Source organism: Pseudonaja textilis, chromosome 3, assembly GCF_049901715.1.
Source record: "Pseudonaja textilis isolate UNSWEBS1 chromosome 3, rPseTex1.2, whole genome shotgun sequence".
Taxonomy (NCBI): Eukaryota; Metazoa; Chordata; class Lepidosauria; order Squamata; family Elapidae; genus Pseudonaja; species Pseudonaja textilis.
In genome coordinates this window covers 195,892,266-195,917,208 of record NC_141992.1, presented here as the reverse complement: position 1 = coordinate 195,917,208, position 24,943 = coordinate 195,892,266, and the positions used below count along the sequence as shown (strand labels likewise).

The following is a 24,943-nucleotide window of genomic DNA, read 5'->3' as shown; positions in this document are numbered from 1 at the left end:
GTTTGTAGGAAACCCACAGCCCCTTACAGAGATAGTTCGGATAGTTACGTTCGGATAGTGAGGCATATATGGCCGTGATGTGTGCGCTCAGCCACTTGTCAGTGTAAGATTCTAATTCAAGACGGTCAGGACAATAGCAGGGAGAAAGGCCTGGCTTTGATAGGCACCAATTGCAATTTTCATGGTACTAATTGAAATAACTATTGGTAGCTCCGGGTTGAGCTGTGGGGTCCTTGGTGGTCTCTGAACTTGATTGTTTTCTTGCAGACGTTTCATTACCCAACTTGGTGACATCATCGCTGCTAGAAAGTAGTGGGATTTGTGAGGAGGAGGAGGAGGAGGAGGAGGAGGAGGAGGAGGAGGAGGACCTTGGTGCTGTCTGAACTTGATCATTTTCTTGCAGACATTTCATTACCCAACTTGGTGACATCATCACTGCTAGAAAGTAGTGGGATTTGTGAGGAAGAGGAGGAGGAGGAGGAGGAGGAGGAGGAAAAGGACCTTGGTGCTCTCTGAACTTGATCATTTTCTTGCAGATATTTCATTACCCAACTAGTGACATTATCGCTGCTAGAAGGTAGTGGGATTTGTGAGGAGGAGGAGGAGGAGGAGGAGGAGGGAGGAGGAGGAGGAGGAGGAGGAGGAGGGAGGAGGAGGAGGAGGAGGATTGTGCCAAAGAATCCAACAGATGGAATTTTAATAGATGTGAGTGTCCGTAGCTCAAGGTTGAACTGTGGGGGCACTTGGTGCTATCTGAGATCGATCATTTGCTTGCTGATGTTTCATTATCCACCAAGGTAACACTTTTCATGCCAGCATGGATGATGTTACCTAGTTGAGTAATGAAACATCTGCAAGCAAACCACCAAGTTCAGAGAGCACCAGGGACTCCCCGGATGCTATTACTACAAACTGTAGACTTCTGAGCAGTTAAAAGTTCTAGTTCTGGACATCACAGCAAAAATTAAGAACAAAGCAAAGGAGATTGGAACATTCGTCACTCTTTCTTCAGTGGCGAAAGCAGAATTAACGTAGCTTATTGTGCTGCAGGAATGAGAGGTGACGAACTGAGACTGGTGGAGCGTTAATAAGCCGACAATGTTGGTGGCTGGAGGTTTAATTATTCCAGGTTCTTTGTGACTTACATCTTTACAGGGAGAAAAGTAGCATCTGGGGAAGGAAGGGAGAGGAACACTGTTGGAAGCAGAGCCGAAATTAGCTTCAAGGATTGCCTGATGGGTCTATTTATGAGTCAACAATTCCATCCATTTCTTAAAGCTTCTGCCTTAAAGAAGGTAGCAAAGAGGCAGGGTATTAAATGCTTCTTCAACCCCTTGCTGGGAAGCAAAGGAGCAGGATGGTCATTATGCCAGTTCGAGCCAACTGTGTAATGTGCTTCTCCATTGCCCTCCTGGGTTCAGTCAGGAGATCTAAAGGAGTATCAAATAACTCTTCCGTGATTTGAAGAGAGACGGGTGAACCAAATTCTCATTTTAGCCTAGGAAGATCCTAACGTGAACCACTCAATACAATAGATCTCTGGTCAACCGTATGAAAATCGTCAACCGTATGAAAAACAATTGAGAAAACTGGGCGTGTCTAGTCTATTGAAAAGAAGGACTAGGGCAGAGGTGCTATTCAGCAGGTTCTGACAAGTTCTGGAGAACTGGTAGCGGAAATTTTGAGTAGTTCGGAGAACCGGCAAATACCACCTCTGACTGGCCCCGCCCCCATCTATTCTCTGCCTCCTGAGTCCCAGCTGATTGGTTGGGTCTTCTTTTATTGCTCTGCACAGGAGAACGGAGCTGGAAAGCAGGTCAGTGAGGTGAGGAGGGATTTTGCAGTAACCTTCTTCCCTCAGGAGTGGGGAGGGAATAGAGATTTTACAGTATCCTTCCCCTGCCACACCCACCAAGCCACTCCCACAGAACTGGTAGTAAAAAAAAAATTGGATCCCACCACTGGACTAGGGATGATTTGATAGCTGTCTTCTGGTCCTTGATGGACTATCACAGAGAAGTGTCAGCCTATTTTTCAAAGTTCCTGAGGATAGGACAAGAAGTAACAAGTGGGAGGCCGTTAAAGAGAGATCCAACCTAGAGCTAAGGAGAAATTTCCTGATAGTGAGAATAATTAATCAATGGAATGACTTATCTCCAGAAGTTGTGAGTGCTGCATCACTGGATCTAGAATGGAGTAGATTCTCCTGCTTGGGCAGGGCATGGACTAGAACAGGGGTCCCCAACCACCGGGCCGTGGACCGGTACCAGTCTGTGGAACATTTCCTACTGGGCCACCGGTTTGCTGGGCGCCGCCATCTTGTTTGATGAGAAAGTGCTTCCGGGTGAGCTTTTCCGGTTGGAAAGCGGCGTTTGTCCTGAAGGAATCCTCGCGCTTAGTTTCAACGAAGGGGAGGGGGCGGCTTCAACGAAACTAAGGCACGAGGATTCTTTCAGCACCCAAGGCAAGGCGAGCCGAGCGACCGTCCCGGGCGTCCCGGCCCATCGACAAAGGTACAAAGGAAGAGTTGAAGGTGGCGGGAGAAGCGGGGATGGCTGGCTGGCCGGTCGCTCGGCTCGCCTTGCCTTGTCATGCGTGCTGATGCCGGGCACCGGGCCGCAGATCATTTTGTGATGCCGGTACCGGGCCTTGGCACAAAAAAGGTTGGGGGCCACTGCCCTAGAGGATATCTTTAATGATACAAAGAGTAGCTTTAGCTTGGCAAGATTCTGTCTCACGGTGAAGAACATTAAAGGAACTGCTTAGAAGAACTTAAACATGTCTTTTTTTGGTTTTCGGAGCCTGACAATATACATATAGTCGATTTTCCCATTCCTGTGTGTTGTCCAATTTTCCTCTCCCAATCTTTCACAGTTAATTAGCACAGCAAAAGCCAGGTGTGTTTCAGGTGCAGAGAACCTGAAAATGCATCTTTATCTTTAGGCAAGGACATCTCGGCGGAATGTAGGTGTGTGTATTGGTGCGCATCTACCTGCATTTTTGACAGGTAAGCATATTGCCACAGGTGCAAGCACACATATTGGCAAAAGTATAGCATTTTATCCAGCAGGAAAATGTTGCCCACCTGTATTCTGTGCTATTTTTAATCTGAGTCTTTTGGAAGACAGGGAAGAGAGAAAGAAGAAGAAGGTGATTTCATCTTCTCCCTCCTAGATGTGAATGCTTTATTCTGAACTATGTGAAGCATTGACTGCATCGGGTTTATGTAAAGGTGAGGTGGGTTGGGGAAGGGCATGCAAACTCCGCGAAACCGACAGCCTCTCTTGGACGTGGTTCAAAACACCGTGTTGTAACCAAGGTGCCATAAATTGCTTAATCCTCAGAAGTATTGCAGGATTGTAATGCTAATCAGGGAACAAGCCTTCTCCAGGCTGACTCCTTCACTAGGAAGTCTGAATTCAGTTTCTTGGCTGGTTCTCTCAAGCCAGATCCATATGGAAATCTGATTTGAGATTAATATTACTAGGGAGTCTGTTCTCTGTCTGCTTTGCCCAAAGAAGCTAAAATTCTCTCTCTCTCTCTCTCTCCTTCCCTCCCTAACTCCCTGATCTCTCTCTCCCACCCTCTCTCTCCTTCTTCCCCTCTGCCTTTCTCTCTCTCCCTTCCTCCCTCTCTCCCTCTCTCCCTCTCATTTCCTTTTCCACTTTCTTTTCTCTCTCTCTCCTCCTCTCCCACTCCCCAACCCCCTCCTTTTCCCTGCTCTCCCTCTGCCTTTCCCTCTCCCCCTCCCTCTCTTATACCTCTGCTCTGCCTCTCTATCTCCTTCCTCCCTCTCCCCTCCCTTTCTCTCCCCCTTCCCCCTCTCCTGCTCCCTCTCTCCCTCTGCCTTTCCCTCTCTCCCTCCTCCTCCCTTCTCCTCTACCTCTCTCTCTCCCCTTCCTCCCTCTCCCCCTTCCTCCCTCTCCCTTCCCTTGTCCCCTCTGCCTCTCTCTCACCCTTCCTCCCTCTCCCTCTCCCTCTCTCCCCCCCTCTCCCTTTCCCCCCTCCCACTGCCTTTCCCTCTCCCTCCCTCTCCCCTTCTCCTCTACCTCTCTCTCCCCCTTCCTCCCTCTCCACCTCTCATTCCCTTTCCTGTTTCCTCTCTCCCTCTCCCAACTCTGCCCCCAATGCGATATCATAGCTTTAGCTGGGGACATTGTGTTCTGAACGAAGAGGTTTGTCATACAGATAGTCCTCGACTTACAATAATTGTTCATTTAGTGACCATTCAAAGTTACAATAGCACTGAAAAGACTGACATACGGCTGGTCCTTGCACTAATCACCATCACAGCATCCCCACTGATCAAACTTCAGGCACTTGGTAACCAATGTATTTACAACAGCTGCAGATCCTTGGGTCATGGGATCACTGTTTGCAATCTTCCCACCCAGCTCTAGACAAGGAGAGTCAATGGGGGAAGCTGGATTCACTAACTGGGATATAGTAACTTACAGCCTGGGGAAGGGTGGGAGGGAGGGAAGGAAGGAAGGAGAAGGAGGATAGGGTAGGGAAGGAAGGAAGGAAGGAAAGGAAAGGAATAGAAGGAGGATAAGTGAAGGAAAGAAAAGAAGGAGGATAGGTGATGGAAGGAATGGTGGAAAGAAAGAAAGAAAGAAAAGAAAGAAAGAAAGAAAGAAAGAAAGAAAGAAAGAAAGAAAGAAAGAAAGAAAGAAGGAAGGAAGGAAGGAAGGAAGGAAGGAAGGAAGGAAGGAAGGATAGGAGAAGGAAGGAAGGAATGAAAAGGAGATTAGGGGAAGGAAGGAAGGAAAAGGAAGGGGAAGGAAGGAAGGAAGGAAGGAAGGAAGGAAGGAAGGAAGGAAGGAAGGAAAGAAAGAGGAAGGAAGGAAGGAAGGAAGGAATAATAGAGGAGGGAAAGAAGGAAAGAATGATAAGAAGGAGGATAGGGGAAGGAAGGAAGGAAAAGAAGAAGGATAGGGAAAGAAAGGGAAGGAAGGAGGATAGGGGAAGGAAGGAATGATGGAAGGAAGGAAGGAAGGAAGGATAGGAGAAGGAAGGAATGATAGGGGAGGGAGGGAGGAAGGAATGAAAAGAAGGAGGATAGGCAAAGGAAGAAAGAAAGAAAAAGAAGGATAGGAGAAGGAAGGAAGGAACAGAAGGAGGATAGGGGAAGGAAAGGAAGAAGGGAAGGAAGGGGGATAGGAGAAAGAAGGAATAATAGGAGAGGGATGAAAGGAGGAAGGAAGGAAGGCACCTTCTGGCCAACTAAAGATTGCCTGGTCAGAAGGGACCTGCCAGCTCCTGGTCTCTCCATAGTTCCAGATTTCCCGTAACTTCTGCTTTGCCTATTTCCGAGGCTCAGCAAGAGGCCCCAATGTGCCAGCGGCCCCCTGCCCCATAGGAAGCCACCATCATCTCTGCCCCCTGAAAAACAAATATCTGGAAAGGCCAGTTATTATTAGCTCGGACTTGTTTTGCTAAGCTCCAAGTTGTGAGAGGTTCACGTCCCCAACACTTGTTCTTACTTCAGCTGAAAAGAAGACACAACCTTTTTGGAGTGGATAAGCTCTTTGTAGAATATAAATTATTCAATAAATATGTAAATTGGTCAATCCACTAGGCCTGAAGGGAAGCCGTGTCACGAGGCCTTCCATCTTGCAGATCCTCCTCCCCTTCAGTCGCACAAATATGTTAAGAGGATCAAGGAAGGGTGGGATTTTTTTTCCCCTCCCTGTTTCATTTATTTCTTTATTTATTTTAATGAACTTAAAGTTGAACAAGGATTTTAATCCTTGAGAGGAGAGAGTTTTATCATCTCCATTTATAATACCTCAATGTCTTCTCAACCGAGGCATTAACAATCACCTGTCTGGAATGGTTTTGAATGTAAAATCATGATGTATAATTAAAGTCTCCCCAAGTTAAACAGGGAGGAAAAAACTTCCCAGAAAATGGAATGAAGGAAGGCAAAAGAAAATGTCAAATTTTCCCCATTTGTCCTGGAACACCACACTATAAAGGTGAAAGCGTGAAAATATCGGCTCTGAAAGAAAGAAAGAAAGAAAGAAAGAAAGAAAGAAAGAAAGAAAGAAAGAAAGAAAGAAAGAAAGAAAGAAAGAAAGGGAAGGGAAGAAGGAAAGCGAAGGAAGAATGGAAAGAAGGAATTAAGGAAGGAGGGAGAAGGGGAATGAGAAAGAAAGGAGAGAGGAGGGCAGGGGAGGGAAGAGAGGGAGGGAGAAAAAAAGGCAAGAAATGGGGAGGAAGGAAGGAAAGCAGGGAGGAGGAAAAGAGAAGGGAAGGGAAGAAGGTAGGAGAAAAGATAGAGAAAGGAGAGCGGAGGGGAAGAGAAGGGAGGGAGAAAAGAAAGAACAAAATAGGGAAGGAGGGAGAGAGGGAGGGAGGGAAGGAAGGAAGGAAGGAAGGAAGGAGAAGGGGAAAAGAGAAAGAAAGGAGAGCGGAGGGGAAGAGAAGGGAGGGAGACAGGGAAGAATGAAATAGGGAGGGAAGGAAGGAAGGAAGGAAGGAAGAATGAAATAGGGAGGGAAGGAAGGAAGGAAGGAAGGAAGGAAGGAAGGAAGGAAGGAAGGAAGGAAGGAAGGAAGGAAGGAAGGAAGGAAGGAAGGAAAAAGGAAGGAAGGAAGGAAGGAAGGAAGGAGAAGGGGAAAAGAGAAAGAAAGGAGAGTGGAGGGGAAGAGAAGGGAGGGAGACAGGAAGAATGAAATAGGGAGGGAAGGAAGGAAGGAAGGAAGGAAGAATGAAATAGGGAGGGAGGGAAGGAAGGAAGGAAGGAAGGAAGGAAGGAAGGAAGGAGAAGGGGAAAAGAGAAAAGAAAGGAGAGCGGAGGGGAAGAGAAGGGAGGGAGACAGGGAAGAATGAAATAGGGAGGGAAGGAAGGAAGGAAGGAAGGAAGAATGAAATAGGGAGGGAAGGAAGGAAGGAAGGAAGGAAGGAAGGAAGGAAGGAAGGAAGGAAGGAAGGAAGGAAGGAAGGAAGGAAGGAAAAAAAGGAAGGAAGGAAGGAAGGAAGGAGAGGGGAAAAGAGAAAGAAAGGAGAGCGGAGGGGAAGAGAAGGGAGGGAGACAGGGAAGAATGAAATAGGGAGGGAAGGAAGGAAGGAAGGAAGGAAGAATGAAATAGGGAGGGAGGAAGGAAGGAAGGAAGGAAGGAAGGAAGGAAGGAAGGAGAAGGGAAAAGAGAAAGAAAGGAGAGCGGAGGGGAAGAGAAGGGAGGAGACAGGGAAGAATGAAATAGGGAGGGAAGGAAGGAAGGAAGGAAGGAAGAATGAAATAGGAGGGAAGGAAGGAAGGAAGGAAGAATGAAATAGGAGGAAGGAAGGAAGGAAGGAAGGAAGGAAGGAAGGAAGGAAGGAAGGAAGGAAGGAAGGAAGGAAGGAAGGAAGGAAGGAAGGAAAAAAGGAAGGAAGGAAGGAAGGAAGGAGAAGGGGAAAGAGAAAGAAAGGAGAGCGGAGGGAAGAGAAGGGAGGGAGACAGGGAAGAATGAAATAGGGAGGAAGGAAGGAAGGAAGGAAGGAAGAATGAAATAGGGAGGGAGGAAGGAAGGAAGGAAGGAAGGAAGGAAGGAAGGAAGGAGAAGGGGAAAAGAGAAAGAAAGGAGAGCGGAGGGGAAGAGAAGGGAGGGAGACAGGGAAGAATGAAATAGGGAGGGAAGGAAGGAAGGAAGGAAGGAAGGAAATGGAGGAGGGAAGGAAGGAAGGAAGGAAGGAAGGAAGGAAGGAAGGAAAAAAAGGAAGGAAGGAAGGAAGGAAGGAGAAGGGGAAAAGAGAAAGAAAGGAGAGTGGAGGGGAAGAGAAGGGAGGGAGACAGGGAAGAATGAAATAGGGAGGGAGGGAAGGAAGGAAGGAAGGAAGGAAGGAAGGAAGGAAGGAAGGAAGGAAGGAAGGAAGGAAGGAAGGAAGGAAGGAAGGAGAAGGGGAAGAGAGAAAGGAGAGAGGCGGGAAGAGAGGGAGAAAAGAAGGAAGGAAATAGGGAGACCGGGAAGGAGGGAAGGGAGGAATTAAAACAAGAATGAGATTTCCCCATGACTGTCCAAAGATGCACTTTTTAAAATTTTATTGTACATTGTACAATGTGCATTTGCACAACAGAAGTCTAAAGACATTGAAACTTCCAGATTTTCTGCTGGCTGAAAATTCTTGTAATTTCAAGATAATCAGGATAGAGATGGGCCTACAGTTGACCCTGGAATTGGAACAGAGGCTTCACATTTATACCAGAACTCCACCACATAACAAAAAGGGGGATTGCGAAACTTAGGAAAAAGGAAAGAAAAAGAAAGAAAAAAAGAGAAAAGACAAGGTGGATTTCTGACTTCTTTTCAAAACAATAAAATTATAACTTCAACTTTTTATATTATCTATAATTATTACAAGCCAGTTCCATAACTTGGACAATTTTTAAATCTTCAAAATTCTAAATTTCATTTTTATTTCTACATCGAGCGTAAAATCTAGAAGCAAGCTCCCAACATGATACAGGACCAAATAAAATCTCTTCGTTGAAAACCTCACGATCTTAACTCAATCTGTTTTTCCTCTTTCTTTTTTCTCTTGTTGCAGGAATATATATTGCTATTTACATTTTTTAAAATCTGTTTTAAATTCCCATTGTATTTACCGTTATAACAAATTTCAATAAAATATTTTTTCAAAAAAGACGCGGCAGCAGCAGCACCAAAAGAGAATTATTGGGGACTGTCCATCACTTGAGAAGTTTATTTTTTAAAAGGAAAAAAAAAATCGATACAAGAGCCAATTGATTGACCTGCGTTAAGTCCAAATGTCGGGCCAGCAAGTCAAAGCTGAAGAGCTGAATATCCATCTTGGCGTTTCTGTTCTGAATGTGGTTAGTTGTCAATCCTCCCATTTATGTCTCTCCAACAACGCTTCATTATGACTTTTTGGTTTCATCGGCCAAATTCCTCCTTCAACTTTTTGAGAAGAAAAATACCTGGCAATTCAGGCACGGAGCAGATGTTAAGTTTGAAGTCTTTGCTTTTCCCTCTCTCTGTCTCTCTCTCTCTGTGTCTGTCTGTCTCTCTTTCTGTGTGTCTCTCTCTGTATGTGTGTGTGTGTGTGTCTCTGTCTCTCTGTCTCTCTGTCTATGTGTATTTCTCTGTGCATGTCTCTCTCTGTGTCTCTGTCTCTCTCTGTCTGTCTCTCTGTCTGTCTGTCTCTCTCCCTCCTTAAGCAGCCCAAAATGTGAACATTTTTGATCAAAATGACAGCTTGGGAAGAGCTTGGTCCTTCCTGTGAGGCTGCTGGGGAAGAGATAACTAGCTACAAAGCAGGGATTTACAAGAAAGTGGTTGCCGTCCCCTCTAAAGCTTGCTCTCCTGTAGCAAACTCCAATTACTGGTTTATTTTTATCCCTTTCCAGAGAGATGGATACATCGCCCTCCACAGCAGAATGCAGAAGCGTTCTGAACCTGTTGGAGGCTGGCATTTTGGCTACTGATAGTCTACTAAATTATTAGAGTTGCAAATAGTTGTGTGTGGGTGTAAATCAAAAGTCTTAGTAGAGGAGAATATTTGTAGCTCAGGGTTGAAATGAGGGGTCCTTCATTTTCTCTGGGCTTGGTGGTTTTCTTGCAGACGTTTCATGACCCAGCTTGGTAACATCATCATTGCTAGTAAGGAGGGGATTTTGTGGAGAAGAGGAGGGGAGGAGAGGGAGGAAGAGAGGGAGGAGGAGGAGGAGGACAGTGGGTTATTGGTTCTCTCTCTGAGTTTTGTGGTTTTCTTGCTGACATTTCATGACCCTAACTAGGGAACATCATCAGTGCTACAAGGGAATGGGTTTTTTGGAGAGGAGGAGGAGGAGGAGGAGGAGGAGGAGGAGGAGGAGGGGGAGGAGTGTTCCCTGGTTGTTTCAATGTTGACCTGTACTGGCTCTTACTTCTTCTAAGTTATCATTTCTGTAGTTCCTTTCCTTTTTTAAAAAAAAAATGCAATTTGTTGTTATCTGAATTTCTTCTATTCTGCTACCACTCGTTTTTAGGGTCTTCTATTTTTACCATTTTTCTGAATCTCTTTCATTTTTCTGCATCCCTGAATATTTGATTTCTGGCAGTGAATCTCCTTTGATCTGCTCATTGTTGTTCAGTGACATTTGAGTGTAGATAAATTCTTTTCCGATGTTCAAACATTTGCTTTAAGTATAACCGCTTAGTTGCTTCTAATTTAAAACAGCAGACCATAAAGGTGTGAATTTCAAATAGAAATGTTGGATTCAGTTATGGTCGTAAGTCAAGGACATATCTAGTACATATCTAGGACCTGGTTGTACATCCATATCTTCTAAGTCCTATTGCCTACTTGTTGACAGATGCCCCAAAACTCTGACATTGTCCTTGTTGATTCAGTTGATGGCCAATCCGGTATAGAATTCTTTCTTTCTGTTTTCTCACCTTATTAAATGGCTTGGCGGAGACACTTAATCTGGCTGAGGGGCATGATGGCGCAGCGGTTAAAAATATTGAGCTTGTTAGCTCAGGTTTGAGACCCGATATTGTCAGCTGCTGGCCCCTCCAACAACCGAATCGAAGGAGGAGGAGGAGGAGGCGTGGGAGTCAGAGTCAGAATCAAGGCAATCTGAGAGCTCCTAGGTGGAAGAGGGAATAGAGCTGTCAGAGAGAGAGAGAGAGAGACAGAGGCAGAGCTTGGGCCGTCCTCAGATGGAGAGTCAACAGTCCCCAAGTTTAGAGGTGGTTGATGAGGAAGAAGAGGAACAGCTGTGTCCAGTGCCTGACATGTGGATGCACAGAAGGCAGAGGAGAGCAGTGGAAATCTATGGGCCGGTCCTTGGGATGGAAGAACCACCACTGCCAGCTAAGTCCTACCCTAGCTCTGGGGATAAAAGGCAGCGGGCAGAGATGAATAGATGTGACAGACAACTTTTTATCTCCCTGCTGGTCAGCCACTGATAGCCTGAACTTCCAAATCCTGTCTGAAACTATATCGTAATTCTTTCTTGGAAACTGCAGCGCTGAGAGTTGGAGGCGCCGTCGGAGCATGTGTGTGTGTGTGTCTCCACTGCTGGAAAAAGAGTGAGTTCACCTTCCAGGACTTCCACTACGAGTGTGGTGAGAGAGAGAGAGAGAGAGAGAGAGAGAGAGAGAGAGAGAGAGAGAGAGAGAGAGAGAGAGAGAGAGAGAGAGACTGACTCCTGTTATGTTGGAGACATTTCAGGGGAAGGGGAGCGAGCTTCGCTTTCCATAGGCACTTAGAAACTTCATTAGCCTGCTGTGTGTGTGTGTGTGTGTGTGTGTGTGTGTGTGAGAGAGAGAGAGAGAGAGAGAGAGAGAGAGAGAGAGAGAGAGAGACTCTTTGCCAGGGTTGCTGGCGTTTCTATTAAAGGGAATGTTTAGTTAAAAACAGCATTCTAGCATTCTTTTTATGTTTGGGAACTGGGTCAAAACACTCAAGCTCTGTGGAATGGAATGCGCTCTTGTTCCTTGTTCCAGCTCTTGCCCACCTAGCAGTTCGAAAGCAAGCAAATGCAAGTAGATAAATAGGTACCACTTCGATAGGAAAGTAACAGCGTTCCGTGCATTTCAGCATAGGGTCATGTTGGCCACATGACCACAGAAGCATCTCTGGGAGAGCGCGGAGAATGTAGTCCTCCCGTCTGTGGTCCATGGGGCCCCAGAAAAGTCAGACATGACTTAGCAGCTGAACAACAACAACAAAAAAATCCTATAAGTGTCCAGGTTGGACTCTCCAAGCTTGGCAACTTTAAGCCTGGAGGACTTCAACTCCAGAATTTCTTCATCTTCAACTCAACTCCCAGAATTCCCAACTTAACTTCAACTGTAATTCCCGGAATAGGAGTTGAAGTCAGGGATGAGCTTCAAAAATTTTAGCAATGGGGTTATCTGCCCAGTTACTGGGTGGACATAGCCATGATGGGTGTGGCCTAGGCAGTCTCCTACACCATGGTGGGAGGGGTGTTTTTGCCTTCCCAGGGGTCTGGAGGCTTTCCTCAAGCCTCTGGGAGGGCAAAAATTGCCTTCCTGGGCTCTGGAGGCTCTCTGGAAGCTAGAAACGGACACATTTCCGGCCTTCCTGAACTTCCGGGAAGCCAATTTTTTTGCCCTCCCCAAACCTCTGTGCACGCCCTGCCCTTACCTGCATCCAAAATGGGCCACATAGGGACTCCTGGGAGGGGCGGGGTGGGGTGGATGGGGCCAGCCAGGAGTGGGATTTGTGGGTTTTCTGAACTGCACAGAATCTTAGCCAGAATAGAATAGAATAGAAGAAGAGAAGAGAAGAGAAGAGAAGAGAAGAGAAGAGAAGAGAAGAGAAGAGAAGAGAAGAGAAGAGAAGAGAAGAGAAGAGAAGAGAATGCACAATAGAATAGAATAGAATAGAATAGAATGCAGAATAGAATAGAATGCAGAATAGAATAGAATGCAGAATAGGATAGAATAGAATAGAGAAGAAAAGAGAATGCACAATAGAATATAAAACAGAATGGAATGGAATGGAATGGAATAGAATAGAATAGAATAGAATAGAATAGAATAGAATAGAATAGAATAGAATAGAATAGAATAGAATAGAATAGAATAGAGAAGAGAATGCAGAATAGAATATAGAATAAAATAGAATAGAATGCAAAATAGAATAGAATGCAGAATAGAATAGAATAGAATAGAATAGAGAAGAGAAAGAAGAGAAGAGAAGAGAAGAGAAGAGAAGAGAAGAGAAGAGAAGAGAAGAGAAGAGAAGAGAAGAGAAGAAGAGAATGCACAATAGAATATAGAATAAAATAGAATAGAATAGAATGCAAAATAGAATAGAATAGAATAGAACAGAACAGAACAGAACAGAATGCAAAATAGAATAGAGTGTAGAATAGAATAGAATAGAATAGAATAGAATAGAATAGAATAGAATAGAATAGAATAGAATAGAATAGAATTCTTTATTGGCCAAGTATGATTGGACACACAAGGAATTTGTCTTGGTGCAAACGCTCCCTGTAGAGGGTGTTCCAAACCCCTGCGAACCCACAGCGGCCCACCCCTGGTTGAAGTCCAGGCTTAAATTTGCCAGAGTTGGAGACTCCTGGTCCAAGTTAGATAACCAGCAGCACCTTTGGCCGAACTCAGAAAGCAATTGATATTCAGCGCCTAGAGATATGTATTAAGTATACGTTTCAATATTCTTAAGTCCTGTGGCAATTAGGCGCGCTTGTGTTTTTCAGACTTTGAGCCCTCTTCAATTATCTGTGAGAATGGATGAGATGTGCCAGGGAGCCCGGGGCTGTTATTGAAACGTTCCTGATGAAATCATAACTCAGACCGCCAAATTGGGACTAATGAGTGGGAGAGGCGCTTTTCAGCCACCGAATGTTAATACCGGTAAGTAAAGAAACAAACATCATTTATAAAAAATCAGGCGGGTCCCTTCCCTCCACTGCTCCAACCACTGGCCTTGTTTGCTTATTACCGGCAAGTGTAGTTAAGTCTGAATTATTTATGGCCATATTTCACCACAGGCTGAACCCGTGTCCTGGAGTCAGTATTTCATAGAAGGAATGAGGTCCGGCTAATGTTGGGATCTCGCTCTCATCCTTTCCCAATTTTTCTTCTTCGAGATTCAACGAGGAGGCATTCAAGTTCAAGTCTTTGAGGCAGTGGTAGGATTCCAAAAATTTTATTACGAACAGTTCTTTGAGCATGGCTTGGTAGGCGTGGCAGGGGAAGTCTACCGCAACATCCCATTCCCTCCCCACCCCACTAACCTGCTTTCCAGCTCCGTTCTCCTGGGCAGGGCAACCAAAGGAGATCCAACTGATCAGCTGGAACGTGGGAGGCAGAGACTAGATGGGGACGGGGCCAGTCAGAGGTGGCGTTTGCTGGTTCTCTGAACTACTCAAAATGTCCGCTACTGGTTCTCCAGAACTGGTTGGAATTGGCTGAATACCACCTCTGCTTTGAGGTCTTCTGAAGCATAGGAGAAGCGATGGTTAGGATCCAAGGGTATCTACAGGGACATCAAAAAAAGACAAGATGGCAGTAATGGCGACCCAGTGAAGGTCCCAGTTTTTTTAAATTATTTTGCACGGGAGATTTGTTTTTTTTAAAAAGAGGTGGGTCTTAGATCACCCAGTCATCTCCACCATCTTGACTTTTGTGTCTATCTGAGTCTCCACCCTTCATGCAGCTTGCTCCTTATGCAAAACTTTATTTTGGAGAAGAAAACAAGAGGCACACAGCACAATATAATAGATACTGCATTAAGAACAGGACCTGATGTACAACAGCATCAAAGAACAATGGTTGAGGCATGCTGTCAGAAGAGCAGGAACCAGAAATGTGTCTCTCCCAGGAGGAGGAGGAGGAGGAGGAGGAGGAGGAAGATGGAGGAGAAGGAGAAGGAAGGTGGATAAAGAGGCAGAGGAGGAGTGGGAGAGGAAGGAGAAGAAGGAGAACCTGGCTTCTCCATTGACTTTGCTTGTCAGAAAGTCATAAATGTTGATCGCGTGACATGACCCTGGGACACCATAAGCACCATAAATATGAATCAGTTGCCAAGCGATCACGTGACCCTGAGGAGGCTGCAACAATCCTAAGTGTGAAAAATAGTCATAAGTCACTTTTTTCAGTGCCATTGTAACTTTGAAGTGTCATTAAATGAACTTTTGTATGTCAAGGATTACCTGTAGTGGGGTAACTAGACCCATAACGCAGCTTAGCAAAGAACAGCTTTGTGTATTTCCAATGTTGTGGCTTGTGGCACGGTTCAGAGCGCACTGTGTATTTTGCGAGTGCCATTCTCTTTCCTTCTCAGGCCTGAATGCTTATTTATTTCCATTTGGGGAAGCTAATCTCACTGCTTTCTTATGATTTATCACTCCAGCTGGCCCAACCATAATTGTTCTATTTCTGTTAAGGATGGTTTTATCTCCAGTAGCATCAAGAGAATGGAAGTGAAGGCTCCATTTTTTAAAATATGTACTGGGAAGAGATGCAATGAATATTTATAGCCCTCTAAAATATTTAGAATGTTTAAATATATATATATTTATATATATATATATATTCCACTCAGTGTAATTGCATTTGAATAGCAAATTCATGTTTTTATCACTGAACATTTCTATGTGCGCTCTCTCATTCGTTCTCTTGCTCTATTTCTCTCTTTTTTCTTTCCCTGACACACATATACACTCTCTCTCTCTCTCTCTCTCTCTCTCTCTCATTCTATCACACAGAAATTCTCTCTCTTTCCCTCTCTCATTCTCTCTCTCTCATTCTCTCATTCTTTTGCACCCAAATTTTCTCTTTCCCTCTCATTTGTTCCCTCTCTCAGTCTCTTTCTCTCTCTCTCATTCCCTTTCTCTCCCATTCTCTCTCTCTCTCTCTCTGTCTTACACACATCCTTTCTCTTTCTCTCCCTCATTCTCTCACTCTCTCATTCTCTTATACATACATATTCTCTTTCTCTCTCATTCTCTCTCTCATTCTCTCTCTCATTCTCTCTCTCATTTGGTCTCTCATTCTCTCTCTCGATCTCTCTTCATCTTTCTCGCTATTTCTTTCCTTTCTTATCCTTCTCTCTCTTTCTCTCTCTCCATTGTTTGCCCCTCTCTCTTTCTCTCTTTCTCCTTTTTGATAATTTACTCCTGACAAAGGTTGCAAATCAGTGCTGCCAGGTTGTGTGAGGCTCTCAAAGCCATAGACATACAGCACAATCTGTGTGGAAAGGGTTTTAAACTGACAGTCACAAGGCAGCCCAAGTTAATCTGCCGGATTATCAAAGATTGCAGGTGAACGAAGAAAACTCAGCAGACCACAAAGCTGGCAGAAATTGAGACATTACAAGAATCGTGGAAATAGGCCAATTGCAATGAAATTATAGAGGTAAGGAGAAATGCACCCAGGAGTTGAGTTCAGCCTCTGGAGAGTATGTGAATAAATCAAATCATTGAACATTTTTTTGTAACAATAAAAATAGAATGGAATGGAATGGAATGGAATGGAATGGAATGGAATGGAATGGAATGGAATAGAATAGAATAGAATAGAATAGAATAGAATAGAATAGAATAGAATAGATATTCTGCTGCCCCAAATTTAAATCTGAAACCACTATAAAAGTCTGACTCACAGATGGACACTATACAGAAGCCTGATGATGGCAGATGAGATTCTGCCGAAATGTTGCTACAACTTTAAATATATATATATCGAAATGACCATCAGAGCCCTACTATTTCCAATATTATTATTATTATTAACATGCTCTGATGCTAAAGGGTTCTACTCCCCCTCCCTACCTGAAAAGAAATATGTTCCAAATGCAAAACACAAGCAGAGGAGAGGAGTTTCAGTTTCAGTTTTAGTTTCACAGCAGCAACCAGCTTTAGTACAGAACAGTTGAGCTAAGCCATGCATGCCCAAGCTCCTTGCTGTCTCCTTCTTGCTCACACAGCAAATACTGCTTTAGTTTCCAAACAGCCCCCAACTCTCTTACACACTGACAGGATGCTAGCCAGATGAATATCGATGGATGCTGGTAGGCAGAGGCATAATTTTCCCCCCTTATTTTTCTCCCCAAGAACTAAGGCCGACCACATACCGTGTTTCTCCAACAATACGGCCTCCACCAATAGGAAAGCCCAGCATGATTTCTAGGCCTGAGGTAAAATTAAGCCCTGCCCCCCAAAATTTAGGCCTATTTAATCCATGCGTTTACCCTCCATTTCTCACATTGTTCATTAAAACTACACGAGGTGAAGAGAAATGCGGGGCAAGCGGGGGAGAAAACTTGCCTTTAGGAGCTCCCTGCACGTAGAATACCCCAATCTACTACTGATAGAACATCGGCCGATAGAAGCTCCCCAAAGGCAGAGCCACCAGCCGCTTCTATCGGCCGGTAGAAGCAGCCTCAGAGCAAGTGCCCCATGCACACTCCCTTCGCCACAAACCCGCTTTTACCAGCCGATAGAAGCGGCTGGTGACTCTGCCTTTGGGGAGCTTCCATTGGTCGATACAAACGGCTTCGTGGCGAGGGGAGTGCGTCTGGGCGCTCACCCCAAGACTGCTTCTACCGGCCTGTAGGTTTCCTCCCCCACCTGCACCCCCACTTAGAGCGGCCCATGTGCACTCAACTCTCCCCGAGGCCGCTTCTACCAGCTGATAGAAGCGGCTGGTGACTCTGCCTTCCGGGAGCTTCCCATCAGCTGATAGAAGCGGCCTCGTGGAGAGGTGACTGCGCATGGGGCACTCTAGGTTGGGGTGTATGTGGGAGAGGAAATTAAGTCACCCCCAAAAAGACGTCCTAGCCATTTTTTCGGGGCTCCAAAAAAAAAAAAAAAAAAGACCCGGCCTTATTTTATGAGAAACACAGTAGTTTTGTACCAAAGCACGGGTATCGAACTAGCAGAATATATATACACACACATCTATGCACATGCAAGGGAGGAGGGAAAAAAACCGCCAAGACCTGCAGCTCTCCAAACATCCCAGTAATTGGCAGAATGTAGATCATTAACTACTGCCGCTCGGCGAAAAACTCGGAGACGAAAATGAGATTTTTGTTTGGCTGAAATGAAAGGGAAAACAGAGCAAGGCGCTCATTATGTGAAACAATGGTTCTTTGAAATTTCAAATAAAGCAGGGATTTTCTTCTCCCCAAGAGAGGGGTGGATATGATTCATTAATAAACGGAAACTCGGAAAAACAAAGGATGGTTTTGTGCCTTGGGAGATGCCTCATCAAAACGATATCATCGGGATGATGAAATAGAGGAATGTAAGTCCCAGTAATCCTTTAGAAGGGGGAAATGTGGCTTGAAAAGAAATCTTGGTAATTGCCACCAACATTTGACCTCATCAGGTCTTTGCTTCGTTCCAGATGGTCTCATTGGGGGTGAGATATGAAAACATTGTCTCCATTTGCTATTCCATCCAGAATGCAGCACTTCAACCCTGGTTTAAATTGCCTGTCCGCATTACCCTGGCATAGGGACAATGCCAGTTAAGGGCGAAGTCTTGCATTATGTACAAAGGATCTATTGGCCAAATGTTAAGACAGTTGCAAGCACTCTACCGCATGGTAGTTATACAATTTAACCCTAAACAAATACAGATGGGCCTTTAGAAGAGCTGTGGTGGTGCAGCGGTTAGAATGCAGTATTGCCGGTAATTCTGCAGACTGCCAGCAGTTTGATTCTGAATGGCTCAAGTTGACTCATCCTTCCATCCTTCTGAGGTCAGTCAATGGAGGACCCAGATTGTTAGGGGCAAGAGGCTGACTCTGTAAACTACTTAGAGAGGACTGTAAAGCACTGTGGAATAGTATGTAAGACTAAGTGTTGTTGCTATTGCTTGGCCTAACAAAGTATGCTTGGCCTAACAAAGAGAAAGCTTAATGCAGACAAGGCAAATATTTCCAATAGTTGACGGACTCTGAATACAGAATAATAAAGTTGGGAGGGACTTTGGAGGTCTTCTAGTCCAGCCCTCTGCTCAGGCAGGAAACCCTATACCATTTCAGACAAGTGGTTGACCAATCTCTTCTTAAAAACTTCCAGTGTTGGAGCATTCACAAACTTCTGGAGGAAAGTTGTTCCCTGATTATACGTTCTCATGAAATTTCTCCTTAGTTCTAGGTTGCTTCTCTCCTAATTTTCATCCATTGTTTCTTATCCTGCCTCCATGTGCTTTGGAGAATGGGTTAAGTCCAGGAGCGGGTTTCTACTGGTTCTGTCCACCTCTGTAGAACCGGTAGCTCTGAAGAGCAGCAGACATAGAACCGGTTCTATGTCTGCTGATGTTTTTACTCACCTGCCCACCCAGGCTCTTACCTGACCCCTATTTCCTGATTTTTCAACTTCAGCTGCTGAATGAGGCACAGCTGCAGTTAAAAAAGCAGGAAAAGAAGGCTGTTTCAAAGGCTGCATCTCTGCACACAGCATGCTGATGACGATTTACAGGTGTGCGGCTCACAGCACGCAGGGAAGCTCGTAAATCCCGAACGGGTGATTAACCCTGTTGTATCCCTCCCCTGGTTCACTCCCTCTTCTCTCAAAGAGAAGAGGGCATAGATTTATTTTTTTTCTTCCATAGCACCTGAGGACAAGACAAAAAGCAATAGGTGGAAGATGATCAGAGGCAGATCCAACCTGGAAAATAAGAGGAATTTCTTGACACTGAGATTAATCAATGGAACAGCTTGCTTTCTGGAGCTGTGGGTGCTCCATCGCTGGAGGTTTTCAAGAAACAATTGCCAACCATTTATCCTAGATGGTTTCATGATTCCTGACATGGGCAGTGGGTTGGATTAGGGGACTTATAAGATCCCTTCCAAGGACTCAGTGGTGAGATTCAAAAAAAATTACTACCAGTTCTGTGGCCGTGGTTTGGCAGGCGTGGCTTGGTGGATGTGGCAGGGGAAGGATACTGTAAAATCCCCATTCTCTCCCCACTCCAGGGGGAAGATTATTGCAAAATCCCCATTCCCTCCACTAACCTGCTTTCCAGCTCCTGTGCAGGGCAACAAAAGAAGACCCAGCAACAAAAGAAGACCCAGCCTCCCAGCTGGGACTTGGGAGGCAGAGAATAGATGGAGATGGGGCCAGTCAGAGGTGGTATTGGGCCAGTTCTCCGAACTACTCAAAATTTCTGCTACCGATTCTCCAGAACTGGTCAGAACCTTCTGAATACCACCTCTGCTTCCAGCCCTATGATTCTCTGATTCTGTTATTATGCAACTTCATGACTCTATGATTGTTTTCCAGAGCTCACTTTTATGTCCTTCCTGAATCTCATTTTCTTCTATGAAAGCATTCACCTGTAACTGTTCAATTTTGATATTTAGTACCCTGGTGTATCTGAGAACAATATGTTGGACAGGTTGTCTCATAACAATCTAAATACAAAATATAAATAAATCCAACTCTAACTGAGCAGCTGGATCTGTCTAACCAACACAGGAGACATCTCAGGATGATGTGCTTGGTGCTCTCTGAACTTGGTTGTTTTCTTGCAGACGTTTCATTACCCAACTAGGTAACCTCATCAGTGCTGGCTGATGATTAGCCCTGATGTTGTTATCTGGTTGGATTCAACCCTGAGCTACATATATTCTCTTCTAGTGAGACATCTCAGTGTCTTGACTGATCACGCAAATGCCCACAAAACAACCTATTTAAAGGCCATTTCCTCTAAGTCAACTATTTCTTACAAAACCAAGGCCATCTGACCTGGATTTCTTTTCTGGATGAGGAGGCTTGCAGCTCCAATATACAATAAACAATCCCATCTGTAGCCACGAAAAATAGTGTTAATTCCCACCCTACCTCATCCTCATTTTCAGAAGCTTTGCTGCTCCAAACAGCATCTGCTTTGGTTCTTCATTTTTAGCTCTGGAACAAGACATTCTTCAAAACAACAGACTGTTGTCTGTGGTCAGCCTGGCAGGCAAGATGGATGCTTTGCAACAAAGCTTGCTTTGGGACAAGATTGGGGTGGGCTTTTAAAAAGCACAGAGGTTTTTCTTGAGCCGAGCCATCAACTGACCATATTTGTCTCTGGAGATTCTCAGTCATCCAAGTCATGGTTGTCCCAAGGGTGCTTTTGCAAAAGGCAACAGGACTTCGTTTTTCCTTAAAGAAGTTTTGCTTCTCATCCAAGAAGCCTCTTTAGTTCTGACTGAGTGGTAGAAGAATTCATATTCCTTGTAGACATCTGGTCACTAACACTCTTTCTGAGAATTGTTGAGGCCCCTTGGAGGTTATCTCTGTCCTCAGGGTCACTTGAACAGTGCAAGTGGGTGTGGAACCTTCTTGGAACTGATGAAAGAAACAGCTGTGTTTACAACACGGTCCTTTCAGCAGTTCCAAGAATGTTGCACACTCATTTGCACTATTCAGGTGACCCTGAAGGCACAGATGAAACTCCCAGTGGCCTCAACGACTCTCTAAAAAGAATGCAAATGACCAGCTGTCTGCAAGGAATATAAATCCTTCCATTCCCCACCATCCAGTCAGAGCTGAAGAAGCTTCTTGGATGAGAAGTGAAACGTCTTCAAGGAAAAACAAAGGAAGTCCAGTTGCCTCCTGAAAAAGCACCTTTCCGACAACTGCACCTTTGCGACAACCCTCTAAACTTTGCATGCTGAACCACATCATCAACCTAGCCATCTACCAAAGCTTACCACAGCACTGCCCCCCCGCCCCCCTCAGTTAAGTAGGAGTGATTGGAAGATGTTCTCCTGCCAACTGGTGACTTTTGGCACAAGAAGACCAACCCTTATCTTAATCCATCAACTCCATCTTTGGAGATTGAGGATGGAAGCGTGAAGAAGAGGACTTAGACAACCAGCTAAATAGGAGCCAGCCATGTGCAGCAGCAGCCCAAAAAGCCAATGCAATCCTAAGTTGCATTAACAGAGGGATGCAATCGAGATCAAGTGAGGTACTAATTGTTAGATCATGGGAATGAGACTCAGGACACCAGCATAGTAACCAGTCTTCTGTCTAGGACTGAGATGAAGAAACCGCGGCAGCCCTTTTACAGTAGGGCTGCTCACGGCTGTGGCCAATGACGGCTTGCCGAGTTTCCCACTGTCATGGACCAACCAATCATAGGTAAGTATGCTAATACGTAACACTAATACCATTCTATAAAGCCTTAGTAAGACCACACCTAGAGTACTGCATCCAGTTTTGGTCACCACACTATAAAAAAAATGTTGAGAGTCTCGAAAGAGTGCAGATAAGAACAACAATTAGGGGACTGGAGACTAAAACATTGATGAACAGTTGCAAGAACTGGGCATGGATAGTCTAGTGAAGAGAATGACCAGGAGAGAGAGGATCGCAGAGTTCTAATATCTGTAGAGCTGCCACAGAGAGGAAGGGGTCAAGCTATTTTCTAAAGCACCCAAAGGCCAGACAAGGAACAATGGATGGAAACTGAACAAGGAAAGATTTAACCTGGAAATAAGGAGAAACTTTCTGACAGTGAGAACCAATGGAACACCTTGCACTCAGAAGTTGTGAGAGCACCATCACGTGAGACTTTCAAGAAGAGATTGGACTGCCATTTGTCAGTAATGGTGCAGGGTCTCCTGCTTGGGCAGGGGGTTGGACTAGATGACCTACAAGGTGCCCTTCAACTGTGATTATCTGTTATCTGAATTTTCCATTTGTCTCATGATTCATAATTTCTGACATTGATGGGACAATGAATGCATGACTCAATAATTTCCTGTTATCACCAAAATTCACCTTTTGCATGCAATGCCTTCTCTTCTATTTACAAACTCAGCAGAACAACCAAGAAAGAGTTGTGTGGGGCCTTTGTGTGTGAGTATATTCTGCATTTTCTTCGTCATAAGCCAATTTGATCTCTGCTTCAATGCACCCCTGTCTGTGCTTCCTTTGGCCTCATAATATTTTCCTTTTTTAAAAAAAGTAATCTTTTTGTATCTACATTCTCTTAGTGCGGTCCCACTTCCACATGGCAGAATACGGTGCAAATGTCAGAGTAATTTTGGCAATTACTGCTAGTCTATTTCCACTTAGGAGAGACTGCAGATGAGACCCCACTTAGCTGTTTGAAGGCACCATGAATGTCACCCAGACATGGTCAATCTATCAGTATTCCTCCCACACAAGTCTTCTTCTCACAACATGGTTAACCCTTGCAGTGAGTTACCCAGGGAGTTCTCCTTAACCAGAGCTTCAAAAAATATCCAATCCCATTAATAGAAGAGACTATTCATCATTGGCCAAATGTGATTGGACACGCAAACAAAAACATGATTAATCATAAATCATAAGATGCAATCATAGACCATAAGGTACAACCAGCAAAGTGATGCTCATAAGATAGGAGTAGGCAACAGGAAAGATGAGAAGGACAATAGTAATACAGTCCTATTACAGGATTAGATATCCTTAGGCATAGGACAGTTGCTGTGGGAGTTAGGTGTTTAGCAGAATGATGGCACTGTTGATGAGGAATCTGGAGAAAGCATAGAAGGTGAGAAGAAATATCCATCTGGTTTAGTTCCAAGCCGGGCAAAAGACACTGGAAACATGGAGGCTGATTGGAAAGATGGTTTAATGGTGAAACAGAACCACATGGATTCTGGCCAGCTGACCACATGGAGTTGAAAATGAGGGTTTTTTTATACCTTCTTTTAGGCTTTGCACTTGAGGATCCCATTTCTGAACAAGAACATGTATTCTATTGGCTGTTGTCAGACTTCCATGGGGTCACGTAGGGGTCATAGCTGGCTCTAGAGGCAAAGTACAAATCATAGGTGTTTGTCTGAGTTAAGTTTGAATGAAGTTTGGACTGCTGAGATGATGCAATGAAGAGACTTGTGTTCTGAAAGGGTGTTGGGCAATTCCTATTATGGCTTAATGGCTTTGTCCTGGATTGACTCTTGGGTGAGGGTATCTGCTTATGAATAGAGCTATCTGGTTTTCAATATGCTGTTTATCTCCTGTGTGCTGACATCTGCTTAGGGCTATTAAGAGAGGTGGGGGCTGTTTTCTCTAAAAAAAAAAAAAAACATGTTTCTCCATTTCTCATCCAGGGAAATATAATATTCTGCCTTTTTAATATTTCTCATAGTATTTCCTTCTTCTAGGAGAGAGGTGGGTGCTAACTTACTAGAACTCCATTATCTCTGCAAACCTTCAAGGCCATGGAAAGTTGCCAGGAGAACAGCCAGTGTCCTTAAGGGACCACCCAAAAGTACCAAGAACGTACTTAACTATTTGAGCGACTTCTGCTTCTTTTTACCTTATCTATCCTGTGCCAGCCTTTCTGGATGACTTCTTTATCTATTGTATGCCAGCCTTGCTGGGTGGATTACTTATATAATAAAAGAGTATAAATGCAAGCATTTCTGGTTCCTCGGGGTGTTCTTTCCACAAAAGGAGCCCGTCTTTACTCAGCTGAATAAACGCGTATGTCAGTGTTCCAGCAAACCTCCATTCCAGCCAATAACTCCGAGACAGACATCTCTCAAAAGTTCCTTTTTATTTGGATAGTAACTGGCACAACTGTGGAATCCTGAATCTGAAAGTTCCGGGCTTCCTTACAATAAGTAAAAACTACAAATCCATCCCCCGCACCCATCACCACACCATATGGCCCAATCACCATCTGTCCCAAGTTAAGACTTCCTTTCACTATGCGCAACACGACTTGACCTTGAATCAGAAAAAGAATGTTAGTATGTCTAATTAGAATTACTCCAATGAATTCCCCCTTCCCACTTTCCTAGGCTCAGTTGTGGCAGCGTGGGAGCATCGGATCTCAATATGGCTTCCAAAGCTGTCAGCGTAAACTTAAAGGCAACGTCTGGTATTCTGTCTCTATTTTACCAAGCTGCACTGTCAACTCATAAAACATTTACAACTTCCAAAACTAAACGGGATTTATTTGGGGTAACTGCCAGAATCCTGACACACATCTCAGAACCGGCACAACACCACAAGGGAAAAAACTGTACTTGTATCTAATTGTTTTGAACATGGAATGCTCCATAGCAGGGGTGTCAAACTCAACGGCCGTGAGCCGGATCTGGCCCATGAGGTGCTTAAATCTGGCCCGTGCAGCCGGCCTGGAAATATCAAAGGAATGGACTACAATGCCTCTGGCAGGTAAAACGAGCTGCGTGCGGCTCCCCTGCACATTGTTTTCACCCACCATGGCCTCCTGCAGCACTCTACCAGCTAAAAACCAGGCCAAAACCAGGGCCAAAACCAAGCTGAACAATATGCCAAAAACGGGCCCAAAACAGGCCCAAAATGGATTGAAAAACATGTTCGGAATATTGCAGTGCCAGAAAAGTACACACAGATGACTGAGGCTTCATTTAACTTCTTTATAAACACATAAAGTAAATTTTACAATACCAGTTGTAGATTTCTCCAACATGGAGCGAACTCTATACAGAAGCAGACATCAGTTTCACTTTAGTTCAGCAGG

The 24,943-nt window shown here is 44.6% G+C and overlaps 1 long non-coding RNA gene across 3 annotated transcripts in view; it reads left to right on the top strand.

Moving 5' to 3' along the window:
- LOC148126483 (uncharacterized) overlaps window positions 1-23,849 on the top strand; it is a 62,847-nt gene extending 38,998 nt beyond the window's left edge. The window contains exons 3-7 of one of the 3 annotated variants that reach the window (XR_015743325.1): window positions 13,187-13,343; window positions 15,748-15,848; window positions 21,473-21,579; window positions 22,262-22,299; window positions 23,595-23,849. This is a non-coding gene — a long non-coding RNA (uncharacterized LOC148126483). The remainder of the gene's footprint in view (window positions 1-13,186; window positions 13,344-15,747; window positions 15,849-21,472; window positions 21,580-22,261; window positions 22,300-23,594) is intronic. The other 2 variants (XR_015743324.1, XR_015743323.1) reach the window with 2 other exon arrangements.
- Window positions 23,850-24,943: the final 1,094 nt, after the last annotated feature.